The 26184-nt window shown below is 38.5% G+C and overlaps 1 protein-coding gene and 1 pseudogene across 7 annotated transcripts in view; one reads left to right on the forward strand and one right to left on the reverse strand.

Moving 5' to 3' along the window:
• The window catches only part of AUTS2 (activator of transcription and developmental regulator AUTS2), a 1155833-nt gene that overhangs the window by 26545 nt on the left and 1103104 nt on the right, over positions 1–26184 (forward strand). The window lies entirely within an intron of this gene.
• On the reverse strand, positions 21964–23155 carry LOC114502415 (annotated as a pseudogene).

A 26184-nucleotide genomic window follows, 5' to 3' on the forward strand; every position in this document is an offset into this window, starting at 1 on the left:
TTCTTGTATTGTCATGTGTAACCACATACTTAATTTATAATGCCTATAGTAATGTGTGCTTATGTAGCACCATTGTCAAAGATTACAAAGGGCATTTATAACCGTTTATTCTCAGAACAGCCTTCTGAAGCAAGAAGACTGTTTATGCACATTCTCTGTAGGTGTGAAAGGCTGCAGAGAGCTCTGCACTACCAGTGATTGTTCTTTAATTGAGGTGTGTTTGGAGCTTGGGTTTGTTGTGGGTAAATCAGACCAATGGAGAGAGGGGGAGTTCAAATTTTTTATCTTTATTTTGAATTTTTAGTTAAAAATTTGTATTTGCGAACCACTGTGTTGTAGTTAATAAATTATAAATAATGCTTTCTGCAGTCTTTATAGTGAAACTTATTTACCAGATCGCAGACAGTTGAATTTATGAAAAGCTTATAATAATGATAATACTAACATTTGTTGAGCACTTACTGTGTTTTTGGCTTTGTTAATTGTCATAATTCTGAGATTGTTGTGACTCTTATCCCAGTTTCACCGATGAGGAAGCTGAGGCGTGAAATGTTCAGTAACCTGCCTGAAGCCTTGTGGCTGTGTAGATCTGGGACTTAAGCTCTTAATCCCATTTGCTCTACATTTATATAAACCATTCATTTTGATTTGTATGTTTCACAGCAACCCTTTGAGAAAGGTCAGTTATCTCTATTTTATAAGGAGAGAGGGAAATAGTGTATGAGAAGCTAATGAGGCATCATGGTGAGCTTAGTTTGGACTGAAAATTTGGAAGTGTCTATTTTATGCTTTTTTATTACTTCAAGCAAGGCATTTTACTTCTGGGCCTTGAGATCTATAAAATGAGAGATGATGTTTGTTTCCTCACAGTGTTAGAGTTTGGAGAAGATGTTGACTCTTTACAATTCTTTCAGTTTACATATATCTTGTGTAGTTTAGACTCAGAGAGACTTATATGTGAATCTTGGTTCTACTACTTACAAGATGTGTCACTTTGCCTAACTTGTCTGAGCATGTTTTGTGCTTTGCAACATGGCACTCTAGTTCTGTCTCTCAGGGTTGTTTTGAAGATAATGTATGTAAAGTATCTACAGATAAGCCTGTAAAGTACCCAGTTCTCAATCAAAGGTAAGTGGTATTATTAATTGGTTCAAACTGAGGGTCACACAGGAAGCTGGGCTTCATCTGGAACTTCAGTCTCTTGACTCCCTTGGGCCTTGGCCTTCTCCAGCACAGGTGCCAGGTGTAGGATGAGGAAGATAGTATCATAAAGAGATGTGCCCTGACTTCTCAATACAGTCCTTATTCTTTCTCTAGACTCAGGTTGTCATCTGTATGTAGTGGTTCCAGTAAGGAATTTGTTGTTTTCTTGACATAATTTCCTGAAATAACCATAGACAGTAGACTGTGAGCAACAGGAGGCCAGGAGACCTGCTGTCTGCAGTTTTCACCTTGCAGTGTTCTGCGGGCTGGCATACCTGGCACACACTGTGGGGTCTAGCATCATTTATTGTGTGAAGTAAGGAAGGAATGGGTCATCTCACTGAGCTGTAGAAAATACACATGAGAAGGGGAATAGGATTTAAAAATTTTTAGTTTTGTAGGCAAGATGAAATTGAGGCCCCTGATCAGGTAGGTTAAGCCCAGTCTCTTAATCACAAGATCTTATATATTGAGCCCATTTTGTTCCCTTGAAGGTGTTGCATGGCAGTATGTTCTGTTAAGAACATATTTTTTATTGTGAAACAACATTTTATCCAGGTTGTCAAGAATTTCTTGTAAATTAGAGCATATTCATTCCTCTTTTATGGTTTGAGCCTGTGAAATCAAAACTTGTCAGGAAGGTTTACCAAAGCTGTGCTTCTAATGATGAGGAGATCTCACTGGCAGCTCTTGCTGTAAACTAGATTTGAGTAAGTGTCTGGTTGTGAATCACAGCATGACCTTTCAGGGAAAACAAAACATACAAACCACCAAACACACTAGTCAGATTTTTTCTCTTTTTGTATCAGGATTGTAAACTCTGGCACTAAGAGTTTGTCAGGCCCACTTGGAGCAATTGAGACAACTTTCTTTTTCTGTTTGTGCAGTGCATGGATATGTATATCCTTCTTTAACAATACATTAGGAAACAGTGAAGACCTTCCTTCCACTGAGTTAAAGTACACTGGTTGTTTCATAATCATTGTGGAACTTCTTACAAATACAGATTCCTGAGGACCACTTAAGATCTATTGGACCTGAATCTCTTGGAGGGCAGGACCCAGGAATCTCTTCTGAAGAGCACCCCAAGTGGTTCTTTGATTAATCATATTTGGAAACCACTAAGAAAATGACAGCATTGTATTTTTCACCCTTCCATTTTATTCTTATCCATTTGTCCATGTCATGAGTAGGTGAGAATTGTTTACTCATGGGGCAATGGTTATCTTAAGAACTGGGCATAAAAATTAGAATTAGAACACAATTCATGCCCTACAAGGTTCACAGTCCAGCTTATAGGTTTTTAATTTTTGGTCAAACTTTAAAGAATTCACCAACTTGCCAAAAGTCACAGGCAGAAAATTTTGTGTACACACATTTTCTAGCCTTCATCACATTCTCAAAGGGGTCAGTGACCCATAAAAGGTTAAGAACCAAGGACTGGTGCTTGTTTCTGTTGCCACCTACAGTGTTTTTGACCTTTTGAGAAGCAGTAGCAGTTTGAGAATTGCACCTGTTTTCTGCCCTATTTAAATATTTTAAGAGAAGAAAAAAAATAGTCTAACACCTGGGTTTTGGTCATGACAAGACCAGGGGATACAGAACAGAGCTATTTGGTGAATTGTATCATATTTAATGTTAAAGAGCTGCTGACAGTAAAACAGCCCAGTGGTTAGTTAAATGAAAGAACTCCTTAGCCAGGATAACACAGGCAAGGTCCACTCCAATTTTCTTACAGTATATAATTAGTCCAATTATAGATAACAGTTTTCACCCTACGAACATACATACAGACTAATTGTCTTATTTTTTTTTTTTGCATTCTATCCCAGCATGTTTGTTGAATTGCTTAATTCCAAAATAACTTTACCAGTTGTACTGCTGGCTTATCCTTCCTTAGTTCCTAAAATCCTTCAGTAACACTGTTCATCACAACAGAATTAGGTATGAGAGGTCCATCTTGAACTGCTACAGGTTTACTGAGCAAAACACTAGAACCTGTTATGTGTAATATTTTTATCTATCAGGATAGCTTTATAATTCAGTTTTAATTAAAGTTTTTCTGTTCTCTGACTTCATATGTTTCTTTGGGGAACAGAAATTTATCAAATACTGTAGCTTTAGTAATGCTACATTTTAGGGTTGGATAGATTTGGGAAGAAGTGGGCAGTCAGTGGAATTAAATGTTATTAATGGGGAAATTCTTTGTTTAATTGGACATTATTCTTTTGTGGATAGAAGGGAATTAGAGGACATCATTGTCACTGAACTCTTGTTAAGTCATATGAAGCTGTTCAAATGTCTGTATCACTTATTTTGAAATTTTATATATACTTCCTTCTATTGTTCATTATTCTGTCTTAGAAAAAGTAAATATTTTATCTCTCTAAGTAGATTTTAACTTAGTGATTATGTGTTCAAGGTCTTTGTAGTCTTGTCATTATTTAGCATACTGAACACATAATAGACACTCACTAAATATTTGGTTAATTGGATATGTTGATTAATTTTGAGTCTTGGATCCCCAAGGGACCAGAAGATAGAATAAGTCTGGAGTCAGAACTCAGTTCATGCTTGGAAAGGTAGGACTGTAAAAATGGATTGTCAGATTTTCTCTTTAGGCTTGTCCTTTATATTCTTATTCTTTCTCTCTTTCTGTCAAATTTATGTTCACACACAACTGAGCTAGTTCCTTAAGGTCATAAGTATTTAGAATTCCACAGTTAAAAGAGAATTTTAAGGTAGAGTACAGCACTTAATTTGCATTTGGAAAATGTTAAATGGACTGAAACTTGAAAGAGGCGTTTATTAGTTATTGCTTTTAAAAAGGAAGGAGGTCTGGACTTCCAGTCAAAATGGTGGTATAGGCAGACATGGCTTGCCTCTTTGCACAACCACATCAAAATCAGAACTAAAATATAGAACAACCATCACTCAAAACCATCAGAAATCGAGTTGAATGGAAGTCTGACAACTATGGAATTAAAGAAATCATATCCATCCAGACTGGTAGGAGAGGTGTAGACAGGGATCAGCATGGTCCCTCACCCATGTGTGGTGATTAAAAATTCAGGAGGAATATCTTGGGAGCAAGGAGTCCCAGGCCCATACTAGGCCTCCCAGCTGAGTTTTCTGGTGCTAGGAGGTAAGTCTTTCCAACTTGTGACTGCAAAAACCAGAGGGAATTGCGTCAGTAGAACAAACTGCTGGAGCCTCAGGCAGTTCCCTCCTGAAGAACCCACATGCAAATTCACCTACTCTGACTCACCCCCTCTGAGCTCTAGCACCAAGGTATTAGCTTGAAAGGCACCAGTGGCATAAAGGGAGGAACTGAAGTATCTGGCATCAAGGCAAGCAGAGGCCATTGTCCCTTTTCTAAACCTTCCCCACCCAGAGTTGGCAAGCTTGTGCCATATCTGAGACTCTATCAACCTGGCCAGCACTGTTTGACCCACCTTGGAGATCACCATAGACTCTGTCCCACCCAAATTATGGGCCCACCCAAACTGCTTTTCCACATGAGTAACTGGTCTTGGCTCATATTCACAACTTCTTAATCCTGTCAGACAAGCAACAGCTGTCCTCAGTGAGCCCCAGGCCCAGCACTAGCAGCTGCCAACCTAGATTCATGACCTGTCTTTGCCTGGGAATCTCAGGGAAGCCCAGAACAGGTAGCGGCCACCTCAGATTGCTTTATAGCTCAGGAAGGGTGGCCCTGGGCAAAACATAGGTGGGGGCTGACTTTTAGCCTATACCACCCAGGAAACCCCAGGGCCAGCACACTCAGTGGATGGCTACAGACCATCCACTCTGCCCCTGCACAGTTTATCCTCCCCAGAGGGCAGAGACAGCGAGTCCTTGCAGCTGAGTGGGTAAATCCCTGGGTAAATCCCTTCCATTGACCTGCCAACAGCAGTCAAAGGTCAATTACAAGAGGAGGGTGTACTCAGCCCACACAAAGGGTGCACCTCCAGTATTCAGCTTGGTTGATGGGGGAGGCTGTGCCACTGGGCTCTACAAGACACCTATGACATTAGACCATACTACCAAGACACGGAGTCAAAGCAACTCTATCCAGTAAACAGAAACAAATACAGGGAGGTTGCCAAAACGAAGAGAAACATGGCCTAAGTGAAAACACATCAGACCTCCAGAAAAAGAACTAAATGAAATGGAGATAAGCAACCTATCAGCTGCAGAGTTCAAAACACTGGTTATACTGTTGCTCAAGGAACTTAGTGGGGACCTCAGCAGTATACAGAAGATTCGGTCAGAAATGAGGGATACATTAATTGAAATAAAGAACAATTTATACGGAAACAACAGTAGAGTGGATGAAGCTCATAATCTAATCAGTGATTTGGAACATAAGGAAGCAAACAACCTATTAGAACAACAAGAAGAAAAAAGAATCCAAAAGAAAGAGGGTAGTATAAGTAGCCTGTGGGACAACTTCAAGAAGTCTAACATTCACATCATAGGGGGGGTGCCAGAAAAAGAGAAAGAGCAAGAACTTGGAAATCTGTTTTGAAAGGAAACTTCCCTAATTTGGTGAAAGAAATAGATAGGCAAGTCCAGGAAGCACAGAGAGTCCCAAATAAGATGGATACAAAGAGGCCCACCCCAAGATACGTCATAATTAAAATTCCAGAGGTTAAAAATAAAGAGAGAACCTTAAAAGGAGCAAGAGAAAAGCAGACAAGGAGTTCCCATAAGACTGTCAGCTGATTTCTCAAAAGAAACTTTGCAGGCTAGAATGGATTAGCAAGAAACATTGGGACCTACAGCCAACATTGCTTTACCCAGCAAAGTTATCATTTAGAAAGTTATCATTTAGAAGGGCAGATAAAGAGCTTCCTAGACAAGAAAAACTGAAGTAGTTCATCATTACCAAACTGCTATTATATGAAATATTAAAGGGACTTGTTTAAGAAAAAAATCATCAAAATGGTGAACAATAAAATGGCAGTAAAGTAACAACTATCAAGAATTGAATCTAAAAAAGCAAACTGAGCAAACAAGAAGAACAGAGACAGAACTATGGATACAGATAGAGTTTTAATGTTTTCCAGATGGGAGGCTGGTGTGGGGGAATGGGTGAGAAGGTAAGGGGATTGAGAAGTACAAATAGGTATAGTTACAGAATAGCCATGGGGATGCAAAGGTAATGTATAAGCAATGGAGTAGCCAGAGAATTTGCATGCATGGCCCATGAACATCAACAATGGTGTGGGGATTGCCTTGAAGGAGTATGGAGTACTGGGTAGAGGGCCAAGGGGGAAAAGTCAGGACAACTGTAATAGCGTAATCAATAAAATATAATTTAAAACAAAGGAAGGCGGTCTCACCACAAATGTAATCACTGAAAGGTATCTGCTAATCAAATAGATGCCACCCTTAATCTGTCTTAATCAAATACATTCTTACCAGCTACATTTGGGTGGAGAGAATATGGAGGCATTTAATGAATGGATGAGTGTCATCAGTTACCTTGAAAAATTAGGATTTTTTTTGGCCTAAGGGAGAGGGATCAGAACTGTGAAGGATTCATCATCACACCATTGGAGAAGTGGATCTATGAATGTTTCTTGTGTAGAAGAGGCTGTTCAGGAGATACATGGTGCTTGTTTTAAAGCATTTACAGGGTTGATTTCAGGAAGATGGATTTAGATCCAGGTAGTCATTCCTACTTCCACTGGAGGTACAATTTGGTATTCTGTATTAATAAAGTAGATTTCTAAGAGTGCTGTCTTAGGGTCTTGAGTTCCAGTTGTTGAAGGTGTTTAAACAGGCTCAGTTACCACTCTTCTGAATTATTGTAATGGAGGTTTAAACTTGAATTTTCTCCATCTCAAAGGCACTATGATTGTATTGAATATGAATTTCAAGGCAAAGTGTTCTGAGTAAATCTAGTCATGGTTCTAAGGCCAGATTCGCTCCTTGTAAATTCTTTTTAAAGACCTCAGTCTTGGGTGCTGTTTACTTAGTATTTAATCGCATGGTCATTACGTATGTTGAACTGGAACGCAAATAAGCTAGTTTAGTCCTCCAGGTGTCTAGGTTTTTCCTTGTAGTCTGAATTCTTAAAGGTAAGGTCACTTAAGAGCAATATCCTGACATTTTCCTTATTGCAGTTTGCCTGCATGTTTGGTAATCAAAATGGGAATTGAATTCAGTTGTTTGGGATATACAGATTTTCATTTCAAGTCACTTAAGAGACATCCTTAAGGAAGATGTTTATGCTTTACTTACCATAGGGCACCCCCTCCACCTTTCTCTCTCTTTTTTTAACCTGTCAGTTTTGAGGCTGAAAAGGTTTTTGTGATGGCTCAAATATGCCTGAGAGAATATGGTTTCCATTTAAACAGACTGGAGATGTATCTTTACAGTAAATGGGTATTTTGTAAAAGAGGTTTTTTTGGGGGTGTGCAGGGGAGAGAAAGTAGGGAGTGGAGGTGTGCACATGGAGTCAGCCTTATGAGGAAAGCTGAAATGAATTCTTCAGCTTCAAAGAACCAGAGGGCACTGTGGATTAATGTTCTGGCTCTAATTCAGCATCCCGTCTCTTCAGATACTTGGCACTGATTCGTTCATCTCAGAACTGAAGTCTTAAGAATTAAGAGGAGAGAGAATGGAAATGCATCATTTTCTCTGCCAAGAGAGGTACTTAAAAACTGGGAACAGAGGAGGGGACGTTAACAAATCAAGCCTTGGCAAGGAAATCTGTCATGAATCAGCAATGGCTTTTGTAAAGCCTCTGTCGCTGTCTATTTGACAAAACTAAACATTTGCCACTAAGAATGCTTGTCTCTTGCTTACCTTTAGGATCAGCTTCAGGTCGCTCTGTGGAGGGAATGAGGGTTTTTTTATTTTTATTTTTTTTTTGTGCTCATTTTGACAACATTAGGTAATTAATTTACAACTGGCTCAATTAGACTCTAGCCCATACAGTGTGTGCGTGGCCTTTTAAAGAGTCTTTGATTTGACGCTAATTGAACTGGTTGTAGTAGGGACAGGCAAACAATTTGCATTTATCTTTGGCAGGACACAAGGGCTGTTCCTTCATATGGACAGCTGCATTTTCTTTTTCTTCTACTAAGTCTGCTACTAAAATGTTGTATGCTTATTTTAATTTTCTAATTCAGAAAGCTTAGAAAATGACAAAAGCCACATATATTATTATAAATTGGAAGAGTTAGATAGGTAAACAAGAAAGAAAATAAAGATCATAGGTAATCTAAATACGCCCAACCAATCACAACCTGGCATTTGTCTTTCTATACTTTTCTTCAGTATAAGGGAATGAATGAATCTGTATATATAAATGCTTATATATGTTTTGTTTTTACAAAAATGGATCACATCAGACAAACTGACTTGTAATCTGCTTTTTTCCTACTTAATAAGTTGGAAACACTTTTGTCATTTCATAGTGTTTTTCTATAGCATTTTCAAGGGTTTACAGAATAATTCATTGTGTGGGTATACTAAGCATATTTAAAAAATGTTATTATTGGATACTTAAGTTCATTACAGGTTTTTCATATTACAACCAGCATTGTGATATATTTTTTGTTACAGATTTTTTTGTTTAGTTCTTTAATTATTGTAACAGATAAATTTCGAGATTACTTTGACAGGGGCATGCATGTTTTTAAAATTTTAATGCATGTTGCCAAATTACATTTCTCAGAGGTTGTATCAGTTGTCATGTTCACTAGCAGTATATGAGAGCCTTGTATTTATTCTTGATATTCAAGAGCACAGTTTAGAAAGTATTGACTCAAAGATGGGCTATGTCATGATCAGTGATTTTGTTGTTGCTCCTAAAATTTATGTCAACTGTGTAAATAAATACTCTGTTCCAGTATCAGGTGAAAGAAGCCAGTTTACCTCATATAGTACAATAGAGTATTGATTATTTTAATAATGATATTTTTTGGTAAAGGTGTGGAATTAAAAAAACAAGTAGCTGTTTCAATAAGAAGGAAGTTTTCTTTTTTTCCTGCAGAGAAGATTCTGAAACATTGTCTTTCATAGGAATAAGGACCAACCTAAGGAATATGGATGTAAAATCAAAACAAGAGGTGGATAGCTTTGCTCAATTTATGAAAAAATATTTTACCTTCTTAAGGTGGCAAAGCCCATGGATTTGTTGACTGTCTAATCGTGACTAGAGGAGCAAAATAAACTCTGGCATCTTCATGTAGGGTATCCTTGGAGAAGCTTCACAGCACCTTGTCTGAATTTCTGTTTCAGTACCTAAGGCATCATTCTGTATTTCCCTTACTTGTTTAAACCACTGGTTGGAATTCTCAAGAGGTGGAATTGAATCTTGTTTTATGTATTTGCAATGTGTGAAAGTTGAACATGCAGTCACACACATTGCAGGTGCTCGTTGTTCACAGAATGAGTACTACAGATTTGCAGGAGAGTTAGGATTAAAGAAAAAGATCTTTCAGATTATCTGGGACATGCCCCCACCCCCAAAGTTTTATAGCTGAGGAGACTGAGGCTCAGATAGATTAAGTGACATCTTGCTCAAGAACAAATTAATGATCAAGGAGAAGTTGGAGTTCTCATATCAGTGTAGTTCCCAGATTGTTACAGTACTAGGATTTTTCCCAGGATGGTATTTGGTATGATTACATTTAAAATAAATAGTAAAATTCTCATTTCATATGCAGTGCAGCTTCCCTAATTCCTTTTTCTTCTCTGGTGATATCAGTTTCAGTTTTTGTTAAAATTCAACATACTCTTAACATTTTTTTTTTCCTTTCTCTAATATTTTCACCTTTCTAATTTTGTTCTCAATAGACGTTTTAATGTACTCCCAGCAGTACTGCCATCTGGCTGTCAAAATGCATGGAATTGACCTCTTATCTGGAGATCCAAGTGAAGGTCTCACCTGCCCCAGAATCTAGGGATTTAGCCAGGAATTGAGGCAGGCACAGTAAAGGCTTCTCCCAAGGTCCAGGTGCTGCCTGTCTACCCACCTGTAATTTAGTTCATGGTGGGGTATGTATGTGCCTTGTTTTCCAGTTGAAAGAAGCTTCTGAATACAGTTTTTCTTTGAAACTTCACAGTTTGCCATTCCAAAATACTGTCTACAGCAAAAGGTGGGATTAGGATAAACCAGGGGAAAAAGGGAATTAAAGAGAAGTTTTAACATGTCTGTGTTTTAATTTTTTCCTGTGATTTTTTCCTTTTCACTTTCTTAGTAAATTATTGCAGAGTTTTATTAAAATAGTGAGTTCTGGAAATTAGACACCATGGTAGTTAGACCAGCCTGGGATACTGTACTCTTAGGTTCCATAATATTTCATAGTACATCTTTTTATTGTATGTTAAATGATAGGGAAGTACAATAAAATGTACCTAGAGAGTACTTATCTGTTTTATGTCCTGTAACATTTAGTACTTGATGCTAATGTAGCAGATCCTGAGTCAGAAAAGAACAAAACTGGTTGTGGCCTAAGAGGAGGATGACAAGTACTTTGTTGCAGGCATAAATTCAGCAAAAATCATAGAATTTGTGACCCAAAGGGGACTTCATAACCCCTAGTCCAAATCTTTATAAATGGGGAAAGAATTAGCCTCTGGTCCTGGGTCATTCAGCAAGTGAGAGAGAGAGAGAGGAAGAGCACGTGAGCATGCGTGTGAGCTGTGGGCTGAACCTAGGACTGACTGTCCACTCTGCTGGGCTTTTAAATTTCTGATCATAGTTGAGGCATTTAGTCTGATTTCTGCTTAGAAGAGCATATTCTTTGATATTTTGTTGGCTTGAAACCTGTTCTTGTGCCCAAAGGCACCCAAAGACTACCATGCTAGTCATTTTTCTGGTTGCAGGGGTCATGCCATGATTCTCACGGATGGGTTTGGATATGACCAAAGTGAAAGCTATATTGTGACAGTACTTAGAGAATTGTTATGAATGAAATGACTTACTTTTTAAAGAAAGCAGTGAAATGACAGTAAGGAGACTGTAAGTTGGTAAAGCCATCGACTCTGGATGGAGAGAAGCCCCAGGTGGCAGATGGTCACATCTTCTGCAGCTGCATTGTTATCTTTGCTATCTCTTGTAGCCTGTATGAATGATCTTGGTCAAGCACTTAACCTCTTTAGCTTTAGTTTCCTCTTAGGAAATCCAGGGGGGTAAAGTGGATGATTTCTAAGGCACCTTCTAGGTCTTTAATAATTATTCTTCAAAATTAGTATTTCTATAGAAGTTTATCCATATGGTCAAATAATCAAACATGGATTTCTTACAGTCCATCTTATTACTGTTTTGACTGGTTTTCATGGGAATTTGGAAAATGTCTACAGACTTGACTATGATCAGGTTGCTAAGACTTATTTACAGAATATCCACCAGGTGCTTGGGGGCTATAAAAGAAATAGTGTCCAGCTCAAGGAGAGTAGAAAGACTTCTTTATCTCTCACACTGGGGATGGAAGGCATTCTTCCCTCCACTGGATTTCAGCTCTGTGAGTGCAGAGCCTTTGTTTCTCTTTTATAGGGCAGGGCTCAGAAAATACTGGTTTCATGAATGGAACAATGAATCCACTTGTCCGCCTTGCCTATACTTACTGAGGATTTCCCACTGAGATTTATTGTTTTCTCTAGTTGGTAAATGCTGTTAACTTGAATAAATTTCCCAGAAAGTAGTCCTCACCTTCTGTAAAAGAATGAGACCAAGGTGCTCTGGGGCTAAATGAAAAACCTGTAAATACTACTAGGTTGGCCAAAAAGTCCACTATTTTTTTTCTGTAAAATAAAAAAAACATATTTTTCATTTTTACCAATAGCTTTATTGACTTGGATATTTTGAGTATGTCAGCTATCTCCTGCTATTGTCTTCTAGTGGGTAGAGGCCAAGGGTGCTGGTAACCATCTTCCAATGCATAAGACAACCCCACAGCAAAGAATTATTTGGCCAAAATGTCAGTAGTACCAAGAAACTTTGCAAAACCACTTTTGACATGTTTGATCAGTCACAGCACCTTCTCCATACACTGCACAAATCTTTTCTTTGTGTTTCAGTTGTGTTTTTACCTTTCTTGATGTAATAAAGCATAATATGCTAAAACTGTTGCATATCTTCTATCTTCAGTATCAAAGTAGCTGCACAAAAATTCACCAATTTTGATTTTTTTAAAATGCACACTGATATGACAGCTGTCACAATACAGTATAACAAAAACTGTTTAGAGTGAAGTTAAAAGACAACTAAGCACTACTATAGCCATTGTATTGAAAAAGTGTAATGGACTTTTTGGCCAACCCAGTACATTTCTTTCTTGGAAATTTACTTTAATAATAGCATATTGAAAGCACTGAGATGTCTGCCTAAAAATAACTTTGTTTAACTCAACATTTCCCAAACTTACTTGAACCAGAATCCTATTCATTCTACTCCCTCATGGAATAGTAGTTAATATCCTGTGGAAGTTTGACCTATGAGGAAAAAGGTTGGTAGGGAGAGTAGTAACATGGAATAAATCAATGCAGCAACATTAGTTAAGAATAATTAATTTCTACTGACAGAACATGCATGTTAAGTGCTGCTTCTGTCAGCTATGTGTGAAATGGTAGATGGTAGGTTTCAAGGTTTCTTTTTTTTCCCTTTAAAAAATTAGTCACAGACTGATTTTTGGAGATTTAAGGTTAGGTGGTACAGAGATGAAAGAAAGTGGCAAGTGATCTAAAAGTTATTTTATCACTATGGAAGTTGAATGATAGAGTTTTAATTTGTGTCAAGGGCTGTCCTGCCACGTACTGTGCAAAAATAATGATGAAAGGAGTCTGTGCTACTTCAGGGGCTGGCTGTCCATTGGAGGAACCAGACATGTAAAAACAGATTATAGCAACTACGAGCTTAAATGTGTAGTGAACAACGATAGGACAGAGGAAGGAATGGTGTTTTTCCCCCAGTTTAGAACAGGGTTACTGTTAATACAGTAAGCCAAAACCATATTAGTTGGATCCCCTCTAGGTTCGCCAGACAAAGTCCTACTAATACATCAAGACTAAGCTGATTAGGCTTCTGTATGCTTTCCCTGCTCTGGAATTAATCATATCATCTGTAGTCAGAGCCTTGTTTACATCCCTGCCACTGGCCTTATGTCCCTGGAGGTACAGGGCCTAAAGAAAGGTACAGGGCCGAAAAGTTCAGCGTGTACCAGTACCCACAGTACACACTGGCTGTTTTGTTTAGATAGAGCACTGGGTCTGTGACAGTTAACTCACTTTAAGTAAGTAAAAATAGGTTTTATGCAAAACATAGATTGAAAAGATGGTATATTATCAAGAGTGTGTTTCCTTGTGATAGCTTCCTCTCCTCCCCAAATGCCTAAATATGACTTAAGTTGAAAGAATTCAATTAATTTTTTGTAAGAGTTCAACAATTTCATATCATGAAGTGTTTTTATTTCACATAAACGTTTTATAGTTAGTAGTTTTTACAGGTACTTTGTCTTCTGTCCTGTATCTCATCTGGAATATCCTACGATAAATTGAGTGTGGTGTTCTGTTCCCTATTAGTGGGTTGTGTTTGATGCCCAAGGTCACCAAGGTGTTGATTGATAACATTTTCTTTTAAAGTATTTGTAGCCATATGCCTTTTGGGGGTGGGTGCAGAGTTGATTCCCAGTATGGTTCAATGGAAATAACTGAACTGGAAGGTAGCTTGGTTTCCTAGTTAATTTTCTTTGTGACCTTGGGCAAATTATTTAACCTTCCAGTAATTGAGGAAGTTGGACCAGAGTTAGCCCAGTCTCTTCTAAAGCTGACACTCCATGATTCTCTGGGGAGGATGGATTCACTTATAAAAGTGGATGTACTTTTAGGTTGAATGGCTTTGTTCATTTAATATCTCCCCTTGCCCCGACCAACCCATTTTGGAGCAGTAAGACCGCTTGTCGTGGAGTAAAACCAAATTACCCTGCACTCTCAAAAGGCTGTAGTTCTTATCCTGTGTTTTATTTTGAAGGGAAGACCAAAAAAAAAAGAAAAAAAAGAGCAAAACAAGCTTGTTCATATCCATGAATCAGGACAAGTTCATCCCGTTTTTCTATATAGACAGTATATATAACCATATTCAATGAGGTGCTGCAAAAGAAATATTTGGTTGTGTTTGCCATCCTAAATCTAGGGAGAATTGTACTTTTTAGACACATTTTGAGTGTTTTCATCTACAGTTGAGGGAAGAAATTGCCTTGGGTGGAAAGGCCTTGTTTATAGGAATATGGCTCCTGGCTTTATGATGAATGTACAGCATATCCTTGTATGTGTCCCCGAGGCTTTGTGAATCTGAGTGTCCTCAATGGTTAGATTTGATATTACTCTGATTATGAATAGCTCTGTGATTAGACAATTCCAGGCATTTATTTTTGATTCCTTCCTGTTCTTTTCCTTGAAAGATTAATAATATCCCCACCTCCTCCCTTATACAACCTCAGACATTGTTGATTTTTGAGGGAGAGAATTTTAAAACTTTAAATGGTACATTCAAGAAAATTATGTTGTGTTAGTTATCTATTGCTATATAACCACATTCCCATAAACTGAAAGTTTTTGTGACTTAAAATAACATTTATTGTCTCATAGTTTCTGTGGGCCAGGAGTCTGGGCACAGCTTAGTTGCGTTCTTTGCAAGCCTGCAGTTAAAATGTTGCCCAGGGATGGAGTCTCATCTGAATGCTTGTCTGGAAAGGGTCTGCTACCCAGCTCTCTCAGGTTGTTGGTGGAATTCATTTCCTTGAAGATGTAGAGCTCTGAGGGCTTATTTTCTTGTTGGCTAGGGTTTCTCTTTGTTCCTAGAGGCTGCCTATAGTTACTTGTCACATGGCTGCTCACTTTCTCATAGCCAACAAGAAAGAGACAAGGTAGATTCTACAGTCTGGTAATATAATCACATAATCGTGAATATCTGTCATCTTTGCTGGATCCTATGGGTTTGAAGCAAGTCACAGATACCTCCCTCACTCAAGGAGAGAGGACCATGTAAGGGAAGGGCATGGACACCAGGAGGTGAGGATCATAGCCACACATATGAAGGACAGAAACCATATTTAAAATTTTTGTTTCTTCTTTTGGATCTGTGCTTCAACATATTACTTTATGTTAGAGCCTCAATAACCATTGACTGACTGACTGACTGAAAATACTTTTGTTCATTTAAAGCTTCCAGCCCTATGGTGTTTTTGTACCATGCTCTTATCAGATATTAGTGAAGGTAAGATTTGACATCTTTTCATTCTTCTGCCTCTCTACCCAGCACCGCACCTACAGATGTTAGGTGCTCATTAAGTATTCGTTGAAGGATTGTAACTATTGTTCCAATAGCAGCATTGGGTTAATTTGAAGAAGTTCCCTGCCATAGACTGAATTATATACCCTCATTCATATGTTGAAGCCCTAACCTCCAATGTGATGATATTTGGAGATGGGGTCTTCGGGAGGTTATTAGATTTAGATGAGACACAAGGGCTGTGTCCTCATGATGAGATTGGTGCTCTTAAAGAAGAGGCACCAAAGTGAGAGCCCTTTCCCTCTCATCTTTCCTCTCTTCTTTCTCTTTCTTTCTCTCTCTCTCCCTGTGACTTTGCCCTTGCCATGTGAAGGTACAGAGTGAAGGTTGCTATCCACAAGCCAGGAAGTGGACTCTCATCAGAAATTGACCATGCTGGCACCTTGATCTTAGATTTGTAGCCTCCAAAACTGAGAAAGTAAATGTTTGCTGTTTAAGCTTACCCAGCCTGTGGTATTCCATTATGGCAGTACCATTATGTCTGAGCCAAGACAGTCCCCTTTCCCCACCATCCTCTTTCAAGAGCAAGAGATAATAACTAAGTGCAAAGGTTGTAGGATGGCAGTGACCCCCCTGGCAGCCAGTGAGCCAGGGAGAATGGTGTTTAATTGCAACCATTCCCATTCTTTGTTGAGCTTTACTCAAAACTATTTGTGGAAGGCATCCAGACTTTTTCTTTTCTGAGGAAAGTGATATCTAGGCCATAATGCCCTTGGTTTTTAAGCACAGTTATTAGACTGCCAAACAGGAACACTTAATGAAAACAAAATGTTGCTCCTGAAAAGCCTCAGTGGTAGGAACTTATATAGTGAATTCTTAATTTCTTATTCCTGAGTCTCCCCTTTTTTTAATCTTTGAAATTCATTTGTTTGTTCATTTGTTTGTTAATTTATGCATTCATAGATCGACATGTAGAGGGCTTAGTACCCTTCCCCCAGTTTTCTACTTTTCTGACTTTGGTAAACTTGCTTCTTTTCACTAAATTGAGATAGTCACCTCTTTCTAAAAAGAATGAAATAATTACATAAAGCTTTAAGTACATAATATAGGTACTCACTGAATGACAATTTGACTAATTATGGAGGAATGATTAACTTGTTACATATATTTATTCAGTTTTATCTATCATACCAGCAATAGTATCATGATATATTTGAAGTAAGGTGATAGGGATGGAGAAAGGATCCAAGGAATCTCATTGTCTTCCTTCTGATAGAGAACATCTTGAATTCTTGAACAGGGGTTTTAAAAATATTTCTAAGCCATATAAAATTTATTTGTTTTTAATAATTACAGTCAAAATTACCAAGCATTGAAGGGTTTCTTTTTTTATTTTTATTTTTTGGAGCTTAAGGACTCAGTAGTGGTTTAGAGGGAGGATATTAGAATTTAAGAAGTCCCTTCCTTTCATTTTATAGATTCAGTGGCTGAGGGCTTTGTGCACTGATATCAAATCATGTGGAGGAGAGGAAACAGGAGTCATAAATCTTATCTTTTATACAAACTCAACATTTTCAGAAATTTCATTGGAAGAAACACTAAACAAATTTTGACTCATGAAACCCGCTGGGTTCAGCCTGAAATACCTGTGCCTGCATGTGCCGTTTCTCCATTGAAATGACTGTATAGTTGCTTTAGGAGTCAAGTGTCAAACTCCCTTATTGTTCAAAGCTCAGCTTCCGCTGGCTGGCATAGCTCAGTGGATTGAGCGCGGGCTGTGAACCAAAGCATCGCAGGTTCTATTCCCAGTCAGGGCACATGCCTGGGTTGCGGGCCAGGTCCCCATGGGGGCCACGTGAGAGGCAACCACACATTGATGTTTCTCTCTCTCTTTCTACCTCCCTTCCCCTCTCTAAAAATAAATAAATAAAATCTTTTTTTTTTTTTTTAAGCTCAGCTTCCTAGTTAGAGGTGGATTCTGGGGAATTTTGGCTGGGCTAGGGAAAGAGAGGAGTGGAAAAGAGACTTCCAGCTTGGGGCTCTTGCTGTTCTTCTAGGGCACTTAGGACCTGTGAAAACACATTTAGTTCCGTGAATGGCAACACATGAATAGCACTGACCCTTAATTGAAAGGGAGGAGACCAAATGGATTAGAGGTCGGGACTTTATAGTGATGAGTAATGGCCTGATGGTGTCTGCTGAAATGGTCTGGATTTTTCCCCTTCTTCATTCTTCCTCTTCCCTCCTTCCTGAGCTTGGAAGTCATGGAAAGAAGCAGGAGGGACCATTAGCTAAGATTTCATGCTGAGGGTTCCTGGGTGGACTGGCACTTCAGAGGAGTGGGAAGCCCCCAAGCCTTTTTAAAACCAGTATATTACAACCTGACGGCTACCTGCAGCTTGCCAATTACCCAATTATGACACAAATTTGCCCATTTAAAAAAAGTAGGCTGCTACTGTTCTTCCTTATACAAGGATTTTAGTCACTGTACATCTTGTGTCTTTAAATAATGTATTAGGAACATTTTCAAGTCTGTTAAGTGCTTTTTTAATGAGAGTGTGAAGATTTTAATGGGACTAGATTGCTTTTCATGACATTTTAGAGTGACTTAATTGTAACAATGTTGAGAGTCTGTATTTTAAAGTTTGCTAAGTATGTCTGCTGTGGATTATAGTCAGTCACTTAAAAGGATAGATGGATGGATAGTGGAACCAGATAGCTTTAGCTCTTTGCAAATATGGTTATACCAAACCAGGCACGGATCAGGTTTCTCTTGAACCTTTTAATTAAACAATCAGAACAGAAGCCAATAACTGAGGCTAGTGGGAAAAGTTTCACAGATAGTTTCTTTAAAATTTTCTTGGGCAGCATCATGTGTCTGAGGGTATTTCCTATCTCCTTTTACAGAGCCAGAAGGCCAGGCTATCTTTCTTTGTTTATATTTGTTTTTAGTCCCTGACCTCTTCTCTATTCACTGAGAAACGGACCTGTCTTGTGTCTCATCTTTTTTCAGATATTTTATTGTGTTCCTAAACTACTGTCACTCCCAGATTAATAGTTTACTTTTTTAGTGATGAGAATTTGAGATTCATTGTGAAACTGTTTTTTTTTTTTTTTTGGTATTTTTTCATTACCATTTATTCCCCTTATACCTTCCTCCCCCCACAGTCACCACACTGTTGTCCATGTCCATGAGCCCTTTTTCCTTTTTGCTTGATCCCTCCACCCCCTAACTCTCCCACCCATTGCTGTCATCCTGCTCTCCATCTGTGAGTCTGTCTCTATTTTGCTTGCTAGTTGACTTTGTCCATTAGATTCCACATATGAGTGAAATCATAAGGTGTTTGTCTTTTTCTGTCAATTTTTTCATCTTCAAAAACAATGAGGTTATTTAGAGGTATTTTCCTGCACAAATGTTCTTAGGGTTTTAGAACCTACAGTAAATTTCTCAAAATTATATCAGATCATTTGGCACTTCCAACACCACTGGTGGTAGGGGTTTGTATTAGTTTCTTCGGACTGGGATTGCTCTAACAAATTACCACAGAGAGGGTGGTTTAAAGCAACAGAAATATGTTCTCTCATGGTACTGGAGGCTAGAAGTCTGAAAATCAGCATGTGAGTAGTAGGGTAGTCTTTATTTGCCTCTTTCTGGCTTCTGGAGGTTTGTTGGTTTGTTGGCAGTCTTTGGTTTTCCTTGGTTTGTGGCTGCTTGGCTCTAATCTCTGCCTTCATCATCACATGGTGTTCCCCCCGTGTGTCTCAGTGGTCACATGGCTGTTGTTTTACGACATGAGGCATATTGGATCAGGGGCCCATCCTGTTCCAGTATGACCTCATCTTAAGGAGTTACATCTGTAATAAACCCTGTTTTCAAATAAGGTTCTGAGGTACTGAGAATTAGGATTTCAGTATATCTTTTAAAATTAAATTTTAAAAGATAACATTGGTTAATAATCTATATGATTCAGATTTAAAATTCTATAATACATTATCTGTGTTATTGCCTTGTGTGTTCATTATCCAAAGGCTAGTCTTGCTCTGTCACCTATATTTGAGCCCCTTTACTCTTTTCATCCTCCCCTCACCCACTTCCTCACTAGTAACCACCATACTGTTTCCTGTGTCTGTGAGCTTGTTTGTTTTGTTTATTTGTTGCTTTCTGTTTTATATACCACATGAGTGAATTCATATGGTTCTTGTCCTTTTTTTTTGTCTGACTTATTTCACTTAGCATGATACTCTTTTTTTTTTTAATACTCAAAACATTTTTTGTATGGATTTTTCACTTTTTTTTAAAGATTTTTTTATTTATTTATTTTTAGGGAGGGAAGAGAGGGAGGGAGAGAGAGAGAGAGAGAGAGAGAGAGAGAGAGAGAGAGAGAGAGAGAGATATCAATGTGCGGTTGCTGGGGGTTATGGCCTGCAACCCAGGAATGTACCCTGGCTGGGAATCGAACCTGGGACACTTTGGTTCCCAGCCCGCACTCAGTCCGCTGAGCTACGCCAGCCAGGGCTCACTTAGCATGATACTCTTGAGATCCATCCATGTTGTCACAGATGGCAATATTTCATCATTTTTTATGGCTGAGTAATATTCCATTTTATGTATGTACCAAATTTTCTTTGTTCAGTCTTTAGTTGCAGGATGCTTCCATTGTTTTCATGTCTTGGCTACTATGAATAATGCTACAGTGAACACAGGCATGCATATATCTTAATGGATAAGTGTTTTCACATTTTTCAGGTCGATACCCAGAAGAGGTATTGCTGGATCATTTGGTAGCTCTGTTCTTAATTTTTTTGAGGACCCTCTGTACTGTTTTCTGTAGAGGCTTTTTCAATTTACCTTTCTACCAGCAGTGTATGTGGGTTCCCTTTTCTCCACATCTGCTGCAACACTTATTTCTTGTTTTGTTGATTATAGCCATTCTAACAGGTCTGAGGTGGTATCTCATTGTGGTTTCGATTTGCATTTTCCTTATAGCTGGTGAAGTTGAGCATCTTTTTCTATATCTCTTGACCATTTGTGTGTCTTCTTGGGAAAAGTGCCTATTTGGGTCTTAGGCCTATTTTTAAATTGGGTTTATTTTGTTGAGTTGTATGAGTTGTTTATATATTTTTGATATTAGTCCCCTTTTGGGGGGATCATTTGCAGATATCTTCTGCTGTTTGTTTGGTTGCCTTTTTGTTTTAGTGATGGCTTCTTTTGCTGTGCAGAAGCGTTTTAGGTTGATGTAGTCACATTCATTAATTTTCAGCATGTCTTTTTTTTTTTTTTCTTTTTGGTGGGGACACAAGTCAACCCAAAACAGGATTGTATTTTATAAAGTACCCAGGGAAATTCTGATGTAGTCTGTACAGGTTCCCAAAGCATGGTTCCTGGTCTACATGAACAGAATTCAGGGAGGGCACTAAAGAAATTATGTACATTATAAAAATGGTTAAAAGAAGAAAAATAAACCCCAATTCATGTACTCCCTACTTAGCTTAAGAGACAAAACATTACCAATACCTTTCAATGCCTTGGAAAGCCTGAGGTGTTTATTTAAAATGCAGATTCTCCTCTGAGATGTTAGGTTAAGGAGATTCAGGACAATAGTGAGTATTAGAATTTGGTAAGTTCCCACCCCCCTTTCCCACGCCACCCCACAAGGTGTATTTTTACAATGCTCTAGACCATTTAGCTTTGGAGTGGGATGGGATTTTTTTTCTGTTATAGAATAAAAAGATGTGAGGAAAGGTTTAATGACATTTTTTTCTTAATGTGGTGGAGCAGTCATCTTTCTGGGTTGGTGTCCTCAAAAATATCACCTATAATATTCTGAATTAGTTCATATCTGTGGCATAGAGAGATTTTTAGTGGTATATTTTCATGCCATAGATATGCAAGTATGATGGTAAGTGACCTATTATTGATTATGCTCCTTGCATTATTTTTCTCCTGGGAGTTTTGTGAAGATTAATATCTGCTAGATGATTTTAAGTTTGCAAAATGCCTTGAGTTACTTGGGGGAAGTATTATATAAATGTAAATAAATTATGCAGCACCTGAATTTTGTTGTTCATCATTTTTTTATAGTGAGTTTTAATTAAGAACTTAGCACTATTTATGTTGAATGGCCGGGGAAAGGCCTTAATCACTCAAAGGAAGTTAAATAAGTAGGCAGGAACAGTTTTTAGGCTGGCACCCATAAAGGAATAAAGGGAGGGGACTTCTGGAAATTGATCACTTGTTTTCATATAAGGAATCATTTATTTGAGGTTTAACATGAAATCATACAAATAAAATGTGTATAGCTCTGGCTGGTGTGGCTCAGTGGATTGAGTGCTGGCCTGTGATGAAGCAAAGGGTTGCTAGCTCGATTCCCAGTCAGGGCACATGCCTAGGTTGTGGGCCAGGTCCCCAGTAGGGGGCATGCAAAAGGCAATCACACATTGATGTTTCTCTCTCTCTCTTTCTCCCTCCCTTCCCTCTCTCTAAAAATAACTAAATAAAATCTTTAAAAAAATTTTGTATAAATACAAATTCACATTGAATGATAACACAGCAAAAGACAAAGTGAAAACAAAACTAATTGGCGTCTATATACTTGTGCGGTAGAAAGTCTTTTTACAAAATAATTATCTTAGATCAACAGAAGACTAATCTTCAGTGTTGTCCTGCAGGATGGATTACTTTAGCAATCCCCTCCTTTCTCCAGTGTCCTTTATTAGTATGGCTGATAATTGTTTTGGTGATTGCCATTCCCTTGAGACAACTTGCTGTCAGTTCTCTCTTGGCCACTGTAGTCTGCATATCTCTGTCCATACCCATAGTTCCCATAGTTATACTCAGTATAATTATAGCCACTATAGTTTTGATCACCACCATAGGCACTACTGTAATATCCATATCCTTGATCATAAATAGTTACTAAAGCTTTGGTTTCAGTTTTGGCCCTGACCTTGGCCACCACCCCTAGTACCACCTTACCCTTCACCTGCAGCACCTCTTCTTCTTTTTGTTGCTTTTGTTGCCTGTATACATCTCTGGGTTGTGTAACTTTGATCTCACACTTCCCAGAACCAATTTGATGGTACCTACTTTCTAACAATTTCTTTAGTGGCTCTTCATCTGTAGATGTAATAACACAAAAACTACTTTTTTCATTTGTTTTTGTATCCATGGGGGGTTCAGTTATTTTCATCTCTCCAAAGTCTCCAAAATAATTTTAAATGTTTTCAACAGAAGTAACTGGGCTCAATCCACCCACAAAAACCTTTTTTGATGTGTTCCTTCCCTTTGAAAGCATTGGTCCTTTTGGGGTCTGTCAATTTGAGATCCAGTTTGTGTTCTTTCAGTTCCAAAATCTTATCAACACACGAGTGGCATCTTTGAAAAACACGAATCCAAATCCTCCTGATCTTCCAGTGACTGCATCTGTTTTAATGGTCCCGAATAGAGACAAATAGTAAGTCAGATCTTTCTTGCTTATACCCCAGTTCAGGCCTCCAGTAAACATTTTACTGTAATCCTGTTGATTTTTGCTCGCATTGATCTTGGGTCCCTCTGTGAATCGCTCTATGTTGCTATTCTCCTTCATGTCCTCCTCCGTGGGGGCAGTGTTATCTGCTTGGGGTGGTAGGTGTGGTTGGAGTCTTGGCAGCATGTGAGGAGGAACTTGGTATGGGGCTGGATTTAAAATGGCGGCAGAAGAGTGAAATTGGTCATTTTCCATGGCACTCACTGCACTGAGCTCTTTTAATGTCTCCTCTTATTGTGTTTACATGGTGCTATTAGAGAATAAGCCTTTTTATTTTTTTAACCTGTTTACAGTTTGTCTCAGACTTTTAGGTGCCTTGGACCTCTCTGGTTTTCCTGAGTAAGCGGGAAACATTTTTTTTTTCTTAAAGGAGTTTGTCTTCCTCTCTAGGTATGTGGGGAGCAAGGAGGCTTCTGTAGACCAAAGAATTAGGTTCCAAACTACCTGCTTTAAATTTTTTTTGCCTCTTAGACAGAGCTTTGTGTTTCAGAATATCAGGTGTACACCACCCCAGGACTTTTAAAGAGTGGAGATAGGTAACGAAACCGCTTGGTCTAGTTGTGCCTATTTGGTTTGCTATGTTGTCAGAGTCTCATCAATATTCTTGTTTTTTTCCCTTTTGCTCCATAAACAAAGAGTCACTATATTCCCTTCCTATGGCTGACCCCAAAGTTGTAACCTTTCTCATTCATTCACATATCTATTAAGCACTATTTGGTGTTGAGGAGTAGGAATTTGTGAATTACACAGAGTTCTTGATTCTTTGTAGCTGTCTGCAGAAGACACAATTATTAAAGAAAAAAGTCAGACCCAAGAGCTGAATAGTTATAATTAGATGAGGGATGAACAGGATAGTCATAGGCTCTTTGAGAGTATATAGTAAGGGGAAACTAACCCTGTCCTAGCTGTTTTGAAGAGCAACCCTTAGCAACATCTGGGAGGATCACTGGGAATTAGCAAGGCAGGTATAAGAATAGTAAAGGAACATTGTGTTCTAAGAAGTATACTATAAAATTATTTTTTTCAGTTTCTTTTTCTGCCCTTTTCCTTTCCCCACGTGATCTTATATAGAGGCACAATTTCAGCCATTCAGAGTGGGCCAGTTTACTATACTTGGGTGATTGGAGGTTGGAGGCAGTGGGAAAGGCGTGGGAGATGAAGCCGAATATAAGTTAGATGGCAAAGAAACCATAGTTTTGTTTCACTGGGATGATCAACTCACTAAATTGGGCTCTTGACACATACTGTTTCTCTAAATTGTGCTCTGATCATCTTTTTGGAAGTGTAGAGCTATCTACAGACACTTGAGTGTCTGGAGTCGGTTAGGAGCTTGGGAAAGACATGCTTGCTGAAGGGAGCCCTTCTCTGAACTCGCTGTTGGTAAGAGATAACAAAGTGTTAATATATCTTAATTTTTAGATACAATTGCTCAAACTTCTTACATTCAAATCCCCAGGAGCCGGTTGATGTTGAAAGTGCACTTCTTATCCCAGCCTACTGACTTAGAATCTTACCATAAGGATCCCTGGCTATTGTCAAGTACTCTGTTGAGAGCCACTACCATGATAACATGGATTGCCATTGGGTCACTCAGAGCTTAAAGATGAGGACTTGCACCATTTTAGGCCCATCAGGGCCCTGCTTGATTTCTCACTATCTTTCACCACTAGTACAAGCTATATAATTTGTAGGGCCTAGGGCGGAATGAATATGCAGAACCCCTTATTAAAAAAATTAAGAACTTCAAGAGGGTGACAGCAGAGCATTTAATCAAGTATGGGTTGTTCTGAGTGCTGGGCCCTGGAAGAGTCCTTGAGACTCTACTCACCCTCTTTGTTTGCCTTTTAAAAGTGAGCTGCTTATTGTTCCTTGTGCCCTACACTGTCCTTTGCTTTTGTTTCTTGGGTTTCACTGTGTGAAATGCTGGTTTTCACTTCTTCTATCTTACCTTGCCTTACCTTGTTTTTTTTTTTTTTTTAATGTACTGTATTAGAATCCTGTGCAAAGCTGTGTTCTTTGAGGGCCCACTCTTCTTATTCTTTTATCTCCTGCCCTTAACTGAGGCTCTGCCACCGTCTCCTCATAAATTTGCTGGGTAACATATTGTAACCTGAATGCTTTTCTTAAAATTTAATTAGGTTATGGGCCACTGGGAATACAGATTTGGTTCAGAGGGAGGTGTTGGAGGCAGTGTTGTCCCTGACAGTATTATGTGAAAGGGACAGTGCTGCCTGGGTGTGACTGGTGGGGAACAAGGCTTGAAACATACTAAGGACATTTCTGACAAGTTGTGCATCCTCTGTGGTTAACACCTTTGGTAGCTACCCTTCCTCTGATAACCAGTGTTTCCTTTGTGGCTCTCTAATTGACCTCTTGATTTCCTGGGAACAGCAGCTTTATCTGAGCCAGGTGAGTTCGAATGTGCTATTAGCATAATCTGATGACATATTTCTTGTGGTAGGAAGGTGACCATTTTGCTCAGTGGTTAGTATTTGAAACCAGATATTTTGGATTGTTGGAGCTAGTGTGTTCTGGAGAATTCCCCAAAGTCGTATGCATTTGGTAAGTGCAGTTATAGTCTGTGGGCTGAGAATCAGGCTGTACACTTTGAAGGACTGAATATTCCTGTCTTGAGGTAATCAGAGATAGCTATGAATTTGGACAAGATATCTGTGAAACCTCTCCATTTTACAGATGGATGAGCTTTTATTAAGTTCAGAGAAGTTAAACAGCATATTTAAGGTTTAGATATTTAGTACCTGAGTGGGCACTGCAATCCATTATTGCGATTCCTTCTGAGGCCTCAGTAAATATTTGTTCAAAGATTATTCTATTCTTACTTTGAAGGTTATCATCTGGCTTTGACCTGTACAGTTAATGAAATGAAATATGTACTTCCCCTTTGACATTGTTATGAGGAGCTAAGTGGGCAGATTGTCTAAAACTGTGCTGTTCAATTGAAATATGTAGAGCCACACATGCTGCATTAAAATAGCCACTTTGAAAAAGCAAATAAAAGTTAAATTAAGTTTAATTATTTATTTAACACTATATATCAAACCATTTTAACCATTTCACCATATTAATATAGAAATATTACTGAGATATTTCCTTTTTTTGTGTGTGTGTGTGTGTGTGTGTGTGTGTAGCTAGGAAACTTTTCTAGGTTTCTTAAACCCATAGAAGCTTGGTGATTGGTGTGAC

The sequence above is a fragment of the Phyllostomus discolor genome, chromosome 3 (assembly GCF_004126475.2).
Source record: "Phyllostomus discolor isolate MPI-MPIP mPhyDis1 chromosome 3, mPhyDis1.pri.v3, whole genome shotgun sequence".
NCBI lineage: Eukaryota > Metazoa > Chordata > Mammalia > Chiroptera > Phyllostomidae > Phyllostomus > Phyllostomus discolor.